This window comes from Spermophilus citellus, assembly GCF_964194105.1.
Source record: "Spermophilus citellus genome assembly, chromosome: 13".
NCBI classification, from domain to species: domain Eukaryota; kingdom Metazoa; phylum Chordata; class Mammalia; order Rodentia; family Sciuridae; genus Spermophilus; species Spermophilus citellus.
In genome coordinates, this window is record NC_138193.1 from 51144142 (window position 1) to 51155989 (window position 11848).

At 40.2% G+C, this 11848-nt stretch overlaps 1 pseudogene across 1 annotated transcript; it reads left to right on the plus strand.

The window, feature by feature from the left end:
• Positions 1 to 2666: 2666 nt before the first annotated feature.
• LOC308632760 (COP9 signalosome complex subunit 8-like) lies at positions 2667 to 3420 on the plus strand (annotated as a pseudogene). Its single transcript has one exon. The product of its transcript is annotated as a COP9 signalosome complex subunit 8-like (transcript).
• Positions 3421 to 11848: the final 8428 nt, after the last annotated feature.

Sequence of the window (11848 nt, forward strand, 5' to 3'; positions counted from 1 at the left end):
ATTCTGGGAGGGGTAGCCATGGAGCTATTATCAATATAAATTATGTTAAAACATAATTATGTTAAAATAGTAAGACTCATTTTGAACTGTGTTTTGATTATTGGTGAGTGTTCTAGTTCATAAGGACAAGACCTAAAGAGTCAGCCAAGATTTTGTTTTTTGTTTCACTCTTCATTGACACATAATGGTTGCACATATTTATAGGGTCCAACATAATATTTCAATATAAATATACATACTGGGAAGTAATCAAATCAGGGTACTTTACATATTTATTGCCTTAAAGATTTACCATTTCTTTGAGGTGAGAGCATTCAAAATCTTCTTTTCTAGCTTTTTTCAAGTAGATACTCCATTCTTGTTAGCTACAGTCACCCCACTGTGCAATAGAGCCAGAAATTGCCAATTATAAAACAAAACAAAGCAAAAAAAAAAACCTTTCAATCAGGAATAGACCAGTACTGACTGGGCATTCATCAACAAGATCATCCATTATTCAACTTAAGGTCAGGAGCTCAATATTTATTTATCTTGCTAGGTTAGAATCCTATAGCTAAGCACAAGATTGGACCTACTGGTGGGAGCTACTGGTGGAAAGTGGAGGAATTTAGGGGCTTCTCAGCCTCTTTGTGAGGAGGAGAATGTTTTTTATTCCTCTTAAGCCTTGATGTCACTGGTTGGGGCAGCTCTCTTCTGCCAGGAATCCTCGTTAACCAATAGATGATCCTTAGAAACCACCCAATGAGCTCAGGAAAATGCCTGATGAGTGATTTATTGCTTAATTACCCCCAACAAAAGAAAGCTTGTCCCTTTAATGTCCCATGTAATGAGAATGGACAATGGCTCAGCATCTGTGCCTGCTCCTCTTATCAGTATTTATGTATTTTCACAACTTTGAGGTGGGTACAATTTATAGATCTCTAATATTTTATGGATGAGCTGAAAGGATCCCAGAGAGACGGAAGAATTTACCTCTGTTATACAGTTGATAACTCGGGCAGGGTTGAACACAGACACATCCTGTTCAAAGATCATGTTCTCAAGCCGTGGTCATGTCACCTTTATTAGGCGAAAATTTCAAAAAGCCCGCCTTGTCATCATCCCAACTGATCCTGTTTTACTTGAACCCCTTTGTTCTGCTTGTCTTTACTGTTACAGCCTTTCCTGTGCTGCGTTATCTCTCAATCCCCTCTAGCTAAGGCTTGTGCTAAACTGAAATGTGGAACTCTATCCCATTCTGTGCAAATTAATTCTGTGAGCCCAAAATAAGGCCAGTACAAGGCTTTGGCAGCTGTCTTTGGGTAAACCTCTTTAAATTTTTCCTAATTAGTAATCAAAGAAAAAATCTTCAAACTTAAAAAAATACTTCTTAAAACAATACCTTGTGAGCTTTTGGGTTTCTGTTCTTGCGACTAAAAGGCTCAGGGGTCACTCCAGTTGAACTGGGCTAACTGGGCTGCACGAAATAACCACACAAGAGACACAAATACCTTTTTCTTTGGGGTCTCTGTGACGGCTCCTCTGACCTTAAGGGTCTGTAGGAAGAGAGAGAGAGAGAGAGAGAGAGAGAGAGAGAGAGAGAGAGAGAGAGCGCTGACCCTTTTTATTGAGGAGAAGCTATTCAAATGAGGTAAGGGGTCAGGTTTCAGGGGGCTGAGTATCTTCATGATGTCCGCTGTCAGCAGGTTGACTGACACCTGGGTAGGCCACACCCAAGGGCACAGTAAGAGAAGGGGACACACACAAGGCACTTCCATGGAAGATTCTATCCTAAACAGGGCAGGGGGTTATATTACAAAGGAACAGGTGAGCATAGCTTCACCCATGGGGCTATAGCAAGACACACCCATGCACGAGACACCGACCCTCGAACTCAGGAAGGGTGGGGAAATCTCTGCCACATTTCTGCGACTGAGCGCCTCAGCACCCAGCCAGCTGGGGAGTGTAACTCAGTATTGTGTAAGGTTGGTCTCCCACATCCACATATTTTTCATAATAGCTATTTTAATGTTATCTTTATAGTCAGCATTGTAAGAATGTTGATTCTAGGATTCATCATGGAAAGATCTACAAGATGGCAAGTATTCATCAATCTCCTATATACTTGTAATTTTGGTAAGATGCATTGAAAATAAAATCTCACTCTCTAGGACAGTTTTGTTGTCATGAAAATGAGTAGCTTTCTAATTCTGTATTGTTTTAAGTGATGAGCACAACAGTATGAAGTAAGCTAGCAATATTTTTTGTAACATTCTAAGGATCTTGTATCACAAATCTTTCCTTTAGAAAAAACTCTGGCAAGCTGCTCTAGAAAAAGAAACTTAATTTGGCACCCTTTCAGCAAGGTGTAGTTAGTTGGGCTTGAGATGGATTAGCTAGGAACAATTATAAAGAGTAATACAACCATACAGAGAGAACCTCATCCAGAGGTGTATTGACACTGTAAGGACTCTTCTCAATATGGCAGAAGAATTGCTGTCTATAAATAAGAAAGACTGTTCTGCATCTTGATGTGGTATGCTCCACATTGTCTCCTTTTTATTCTGTTTCTCATCCCATTTTGAAGTTTGGAGATCTGATTCATGGATCCTGTTCTTGAAATCAATATACATTGGTCCTGAATGCAAGGGTGCTACTTAGCAAATCCATCCTACCATCAAAAATCTATGAGAGCATCAGGGGTCTGGTGGTTGATAGGTGCTGCTAAAAGACCACTCGGGAAGATACCAGTGATGGTGATGGCGGAAGGAGCCTTCAGTTTCAAAAAGTTGTTGATTCAGTGTGAGAACCAGAAACTCCGAGGCTCCTGGAAGAATTGCTCTACCCCCAGGGTATCGTCAGCTTCTGGTTTTATGTTTGCTTCACAATGATGTGAATAATGAAAGACATCTTTGGGAAAGGATACCACCTGATATAAAATCTGCAAATTCTGAACTTGGGAGAATTTGGTCAGTAGAACAGAAAATCTGGCAATGGGATTTCCCTGGGATCTACGTGACCATCAGCGCCCACCAGTGGTCCCAGACAGTGAAACCAATCATGGATGCACAGAGATGCCACAAGAAGACTCGCCTTTGTCCTGGTCTCTCAAGCATACACCCCGATAACCGCTGATGATTTTGCAACTTTTGTTGAACTTCCCGTAGAAGAGACTGTGAAAGGTACACTAGAACCAGGATGGCAAGCCGACTTCACCACCAGAATGGTTCTGCCCAGAAAGCCAGTTGCAGGGGCGCTGGATGTTTCCTGTAACAGGTTTATTCCTTTATCAGAGCCTGCCCCTCTTCACCGATCCCCAAAACACAGCAGTCAGCCAGACTGATTGATTATGTGGCTTTCCTTGAAAGATGTACCATTCTGAATTCAGCATCCGCTTCAGGATCTCTGAATACAGAATCACTGACAAATACAGAAATGTAAAATCTTTATTTTTAATTTACTGGATGGATTATGCGCACCTCAGCATTCCTTACTAAGTATGTGATAAAATACATATATAAAATATGATATGTATATTTCATCCTTAAACATTATGCCAAATAGTTGTTAAAGCAATTCTCATTTTGTAATATCTAACAATCTGGTTGGATGGAGCTCATCAGTATTATGCCATTAGTTTCTAGTTCCTGGAGATCCCTAACTCAAGCTCTCCTGCCTGGTACAGAGCACTGCTTGCTGTCAGCCACCTTCCTGCCCTGTGCACACCTCCGACAGAGCCGCAGCGATGTGCTTGAGCTGGAGCAGGACCTGAATTGCTGGGATTGTGATTCACCCTCCCTGGAGAAAATGATCCCTTTCTCCCCACCTCCGGAGAATCACTAATAGGTACAGAAATATTGCTAAGGAGCAAGAAGGACATTTTCTGAATAAACCAGTTTGTTAGCGTTTGTTTGTTGTTGTTGTTTTCCCAGTAGCGGGAATACATTCGTTTTGGCGGTGGAGGGCTTGCCATGCAAATGTGATGTTCCTAAGTATTAAGTGCAGAAGGGGAAGGTTAAGCGCACAGTGCCTTGTGTGTCAGGGAGGTGTTATGATGAGTGATGCGCTCCTCACAACTCTCCTGCATCCAGTTGGTTGCTTACATTTACCCTAAGGTGCAAGTTCTGCCTTTTGAAGAAGTGCTGAACAAGTCTTCATTCTTTTTGTGACAGCCCTCCAAATATTTGAGGTTGTTTATTGTATCTTTAGGTTAAAATACCCCTTAGTTCATTTATTGTGCCTTTGTTCAATAAATATTTAATTGACTTCTTAAACAAATCTATGAGAATATTTATTGGCTTTTATAAAAAATGAAATCTTATGCATTTCTGAGTCACTGTGTAGCTAGATGTTGGATCATAAATTCTGCATCCAATATTCATCCTTGCACCCAATACTTTCCTCCATGTGGCGTTTAATGGAGACTTGGCAGGTTCTCTCTAGGAAGACTGACTCTTCAACTGAGTGCACACCATGACGTATAATTTGATTGATTGAACATGGTAGACTATCAATTATCAACATTTCACAAACTCACCTGGGCCCAAGAGACATTATTGATAGCAATTTATATCTAGACCATTCTGCACAAGCTAATACATGATTTCTCTTCTTTGAGTAGTTTCTCTCCACAGAGTCTTCCTGAAAAACTGAGTTTTGTGGATTCAAATCCAGGTTAGTGAACTGTTCTAGTCATTCCCTGGACAGGTTTATTCAAGAAGGACCAGCACTTTACTGAGACTTCAGCTGAGGTCACAACTGATACAGCTATTTATATCTGTCATGACATTGACCTGTCATAACCTTTAAAGGCTGTGATTTTGTGATATGGTATTTGTGATAAAGAATGTCTCCAGTGCTTTGTAGAGATTCTTTTGTCCCTGGATTATTTTGGGATTGGGGTCTTTCTACCCTATATCATTTTCCCCCCTAAACCAATTCAGAGGTTCCACCCCAAAGCCTTGTTGTGATTGATTAGATTGATGTGACTGATTAGAGAGATGTAAACCTCTGAGATGCTGCATCAATGGCAGACACAGGAGCCCTTTTGTTTAATTAGTTTTTTTCTAAGAACATCTTCCCTGAAAAGACAAAGATGTTAACCATGTTCTCTTAAGAAAGCTGGTGTTCCACAGGGTTCTGGAGGCTACCCCAGACTACCCCACCTTGAGAAGTCCTTTCATCTAAAGAGCAGATTGGTACTTTTCTGATTAGGTCTGCCTGACCCTGACCCTACCCAGGCTCTACTTGCTTTCCTACTCTATCTCAAGCTTTAAAAATCACCAGTACCCAAGCCTGAGCCCTAGAACTCTAATTGATCTTTGGTAAGTCCTGGTACTGGTAGTTTAAAAATTTAACCAACTGATTATTTTTCCAACAAGGTATAATTTACATACAATAAAACATCTACTTCTCAGTATACAGTTCTATGAGTTTTGGTGAATGCATACAGTCAGGTAACCAATGCCACGATCATTATAGAAAATATTTCCATCACTGCAGAATGTTCGTGGGCAGGAGAAGCATGGATGCTGGCTCCAGGGAGAGGAGGGGACCACTTTTCTTCTCATTTTTTATTCTATCTGGGCTCCTGGCCAATTGGATGCTGCCTGCCCTCGCTAGGTGAGAGCTAATCTCTCTTATTCAGTCGACTGACTCAAATGTCAGTCTCTTCTGGAAACATACTCACGGATAAACCCAGAAATAATGCTTTGCTAGCTCCCTAGGCATCCCTTAATCCAGTCAGATTGACACCCCAAATTGACCACTGAATGCTAATGAATCTTCAGCAAAGAAGTCATGTTTCTAATTGTGTGAGCTTCTAAGATTCCTTTTAGATGGTGTCTCTCTCTCCTCTCTTTTCCTTTACCAACCTGGAGGTTAGAGGGCAATACCAAAATGACTTAGAAACCTAAGGCTTCAGAGATCCAATTATGTAATGTCAAGTCCCATTCATTTCATCTTGGCACATTAATCTCCTGGAAAATTCAGAATAATTTCAGGGCATCCCAAAGGAATATTCCATGACTGAGAGTGCTCTTAATTTTCAGGGTAATGTTGGACCCTGATATCTAAAGTTGAGATTCTCAGATGAGACAGAGACAGAGACACACAGAGAGAGTGTGTTTTGTTTATAGACTTCTTCCTAGTTCTTTGTACTTTGAAACTAACTTTTAACCATATCCCACAAATCTACAGAAGTTGAGTATTTCTGTCAATCTGAGTCTTTCTCCAGATGATGTCACCAATCTCTCCATGTGATCAACCAATCAATCATCGAATAGACCATTACCAGACAGAAGTCTGGTTGATCTCTAATATTCTTTTTTTTTAATGTTTTTATGTGTTATGTTTATTTATACATGACAGTAGACTCTATTTTGATATAGCTATACAAGCATGGAATGTATCTAATTCTATTAGGGTCCCAGTCTCATGGTTGTACACAACGTTGAGATTCACTGGTCTTCATATGTGTACCTAGGAAAGTTATGTCACTGTACATAGGAAAGTTATTCCACTGTCTTTCCTATTTCAAACCCATCTTCCTTCCCTTCATTCCCCTCTGTATAATCCACTAAAATTCTATTTTTCCCCTCCCATAACTTGTTATGGGTTAGCATCCACATAGCAGAGCGGGAACATTCAACCTTTGGTTTTTTGGGGAATTGGCTTACTTCACCTAACATGGTAGTCTTCAGATCCATCCATTTAGCAGCAAATGTCATAAAGTCATTCTTCTTTATGACTGAGTAATACTCCATTGTGTATATACACCACATTTTCTTTATCCATTCACCTGTTGAAAGGCACAAAGATTGATTCCATGGTTTAGCTTTTGTAAATTGTCCTGCTATAAACATTGATGTGGCCTTTTCACTATAGTATGCTGATTTTACTTCCTCTGGATACATACCGAGAAGTGGGATAACTGGGTGAAATGGTGGTTCAATTCCCAGTTTTTGAGGAATCTCCATATTGCTTTCCTGTAATACTTATTTGCAGTCCCACCAACAATGTATGAGTATACCCTTGTCCCCTCATCCTTGTCAACATTTTTATTATTACTTGTATTATTGATAATTGTCATTCCACTTGAACAGATTAACTGGGTGGTAACTGTTGGCACGTAGGATCTGGCTGAAGGAACAATAGGTCACTGGGGGTGTGCCTTGGGGTTTATCTGTTGTCCCTGACACCCTGTGAGCATTATCTCTTTCTGCTTCCTGCTTTTATTATTACATGTATGTGCTCTTGTAATTTTGATTTGCACTTCTCTAATTGCTAAAAATGTTGAGCATTTTTTCATACATTTGTTGACCGTTCATATTTCTTTTTCTTTTTTTTTTAAAGAGAGAGAGAGAGAGAGACAGAGAGAATTTTTTAATATTTATTTTTCAGTTTTCAGTGGACACAATTTTATTTTTATGTGGTGCTGAGGGTCGAACCCAGAGGATCGAACCCAGTGCCCCACGCATGCCAGGCGAGCATGTTACTGCTTGAGCCACATCCCTAGCCCCAACCATTCATATTTCTTCTTTTGAGAAGTGTCTGTTTAGCCCTGACATTCTCATTGGCCTGCTAAGCATGGGATAGAAGAGGATATTTAAAGACTGCCTACTGCTTAGGCAAAGGCATGAAATGATAGTCCAATTTCCAATGTGCTAACTCACCTATTACTACTTAATGAAAAGCAAAAGAACAGTAGCATGAATGTCTAAAGCCCTTTGTAGGGAAAAAAAACTGAGAATTTAGGAACTGATTTAGTAGGAACTTCTCTGGTGACTTATCCACATTATAAAAACAATATGAACCACCACTCTGATAAAACTAAACCACCACTCTGATAAGACCTCTGGTACACCAAGTCCTGCCTGGCTACCAGCCTGCCCACTGAGTTCATCTTAAACATTGTTGGTCAACCTCATAAACTAGAAGCTGAAGCTAAGCATTTTTGTCTGGCTTGTTGGCTAACCTTGTACATGAGTGACCACATCAGTGCACAGGCTGTGGAGTCAGATGTATTCTTGGATTTGAATCCCAGATACGACCTGGCATGTATGTGCTCTTAAATTTTCAACTTCAACTTAAAAATGCAGGAAAATTTATCTGGCATTATATTGGATATACATACACATATATACTCTTGTAAAAACATCCAGAATGTAGAATGGAGAAACACCTATTGTGGGAAATACTTGAAGGATGAAAAGATAAGTATAGATCTGGTCAATCAGTCTATTGGAAGCAGAATTCAATCCTGGGATTTCTAAAGCAGGCATGTGGGAAAAAGCATCTGACTATCCACTAGGGAAGTACAGCAGATTCAATGATGTGAAGTCATCGGCATTGGTCCCACGAGGGAATGGAAACTCATGATCAGGCTTAATGATCCACAGCTCAGTTCAGATGGGGAAATCAGAACTGACAAAAGCATCCTAAGGAGATCCTGAAATTTCCAGCAGCAACATCACTTTGAGCTATGCATCAAATTTTGATATGGCACCACTTTAAAAGCTCTTGATTTCTCATGGTCTTAAGGTCACAGATGATTTGATTTGAGCCAGTGTTTACCACCAGCAAATATAGGCCTCCTTTGACCCCAGATTTAGCAACTATTGCATTATGTGTTCCAAATGCTCATGAATTTTCATTAACAAAGCAGCATCCTCTTCTAAACCCAGGAGTCAAGGCCTAGAGGCTCTTGATAGTCCCAGAGGAAATAATCTTTCCACTTATCAATCTAAATTCCAGGGCCAGGAAATGTAGCTTTGACAGCTCTTTCAGCAGAAGAAGTGGAAAGGATAAAAGATCACAAAGAAAAGCATTAGAAAGATGTCCCTTAGTTGGCACCCTCATATATAACATGCCTTTCATTATTAATGCTAACAAGTTAATTTTGAGTTTTTGATTAAAGTTGTTAATGTGGAAATACTCTCCATCTTCCAGTTTGTTTTTGTTTAAGTTCCAGGAAAAAAAAAAGTCCAATTTTTTCTTGTATATTTTGAGCTCTTTGTATCTCAAAAGAAATATTCAAAACACTTCCTTTGGGTAGGACAATACAATGGAACACATTGCCAGACTTATATATCTCTCATTTTTTTTTTTGTTTGAGTATTGCTTCCTCCATCTGATTTCTTTAGGTTGAGTGGAATGCCCCTCTTATGTTCTACCATAATTGTTAGGCAGCTTTCAATCACTATAACAAAATACCTGAGATAATTAACACTGAAGGCTCTAGCCCATGATCCTTTGGCTCCAAATTGTTTTGCTCCTGTGGTGAGGCAGCACATCATGGCAGCAGTGCATGTCGAGCAAACAACTTATCATGTGACCAGGAAGAAAACATAAATAGGAAAAGACTGGGGTCCCACAGACTCCTTTAAGATCATGGTCCTGATGGCCTGAGCACCTTCTATTATGCCTCACATCCTAAAAGTTCTACCACCTTCCAACTGTACCATCTTGGGGACCAATCCTCTTATATATGAGCCTTTTGGAGGCACTTAAGATCCAAATGATAGCAATAACTTACCCCATTCTTATGGCTTGAATATGAAGTGAACCCCAAAAGCTTGTGTGTGAGACAATGCAATAATGTTTAGAAGTAAAATTATTAGATTATGAGAGTTGTAACCTGATCTGGATTAATCCACTTGAACAGATTAACTGGGTGGTACTTTAGGCACGTAAGATCTGGCTGAAGGAATAATAGGTCACTGGGGGTGTGCTTTGGGGTTTATCTGTTGTCCCTGGCACCCTGTGAGCATTATCTCTTTCTGCTTCCTGGCTGTCTTGCCCAGAGCTACTTTCCTCTACCACACTCTTCTGCTGTGATTTTGCCTTACCAGCAGTAAGGTCCTGGACTTCAGGTCCAGAACTGCAGAATTGGCCTATCGTGGACTGAACCTCTGAAACCATGAATCTAAATAAACTTTTTTTCCTTCCCCTACAAGGTTTTTGTCAGATCTTTCGGTGACAGAAAAAAAAAAAAGCTGACTGAAATACCCTGCAATCCTTGCGATGCTGTTTGGTACATTCACACGTACAATGCAGCATTATATTTGCCTATTTGCTTGCCTGTATCTCCCTTTTAAATGTAAGTTCAAGGACAGGCCATGTCTATTGTGTTCATGGTGGTATACTCAGTGCCTGCTCAGGGGCTGTACTTAGTAGGTGTTCCAAAGCATGGATGTTGAATTCATTACTGGTAATACTTTAATACCTTCATGCATAATCTTCTCAAGTCAGCAACTGAAGCTGTATTTGTGTTGCCAGTGGACTGAGAAAGCATGCCCTTGAAAACCAAGAAATGACCTTAAATTATCAAATACTGCACGTAAGACAGGAGGACCAGATGTGAGACTGCTACAGCAATAGGTTAGAAGTGACATGAACCACACGTCAGTGGGTCTAGAAGAGAAGAAATGGATGGAGATGTTAAAAAGAATCAAAAGGACATGGCAATGCTGGAGCATCATTTGTTCTCATTTATTGTTTCTTTGTCCAATTAGAGTTCACAATGCAAAGACTTAATTGTATCCATATTTATGTTCCCTGGGCCACCAAACATAGTGTTTGGCACATAACAAAAATTTATAAATATTAGAATGAATGAATGAATGAGCATTGCATTAAACTCACTAGCCCACTTTCTGCCTCACAGATAGCTCTGAACACTTCTCCACCCCCAACGCTTCACTAGTACTTCAGTTCAGACCCTCATCATCTCCCTTCTGAATTTGATAATATTCCCAGTATTGGAAGTCATATTGTGTCTTTAAGATGCCTTGCCCCACCCTAGAAGCTGCGATGATATGGTGGTGAGAGGCAAACTTCGATTTAAACCCAGTATTGAAAAGTTTCTAGGCTGCATGACCTTAGGCAAATCATTTAATCTCTCTGGGCCTCAGTATCTTCATGAATGAATAGACATAGTAAATGCTTCCACAAAGTTGTTGTGATGATTTAACGAGATTATGCACATCAATAATTGTCATAGTGCCTATCAAATAGTGGACAGTCATAGTTTTGGCATGCATTTTGTCCAGGATGAGAAACATCATATTTACAGCTGGATCAATAAAAGCTTCTGGGTCCTTGTAAAACATACCATGTACTTAATTTATCTTCCTTCATTTGTCTGAGATATGGGTAGAGCCTGCTGCAGGTTCCTGGCTCACTTTAACTTGAAATGATCATAAAGATTGGCTTCGTAGCCTAGTCAGGCTGCTATAACAAAATATCATAAACTAACATAGTTTATGAATGACTGAAACTTATTGCTCATGTTCTGGGGAGTCTAAGCTCAAGGTGCCAAGTAGATTTGGTGTCTGGTGAGGGCCTGCAGTGGGTCATAGATGATCCCTTCTTGCTGTGTCCTCCCCTTACAGAAAGGGCAAACAAGACCCTTCAGGCCTCTTTAATAAAGGCATTAATTAAGCAGAGCCCTTGTGACCTCACCACCTTCTCAAAGGCCCTGTCTTCTAATACCACCCTTTGTGGATGAGGATTTCAGCATATTGAATTTTGAGGAGGTACATTAAAACCATTGCACTCTACCAATGAGCCTACAGGCCAGTCTGAACATCACTCATTTCGTTCATTTGTTCATTCATTTGTTGCACAAATGAAGGGACAATCTCTATAGAGGACATGAGCAAGGCTGTGACGACACAGACCCTAACCTTCACAGCACTTACAGTCTAATGCAAGATACACATAATCGAACAGAACATTTACAATTATCATCTACTAATACCATCGCAGGGTAAGTATAGGGAACAATGGAAGGGGACCAACTATCCAGAGTTGGGGGCCCCTGAGCAATTGTACAGGAGAACTGAAGGAGATAAAGTCATCTAGGGTA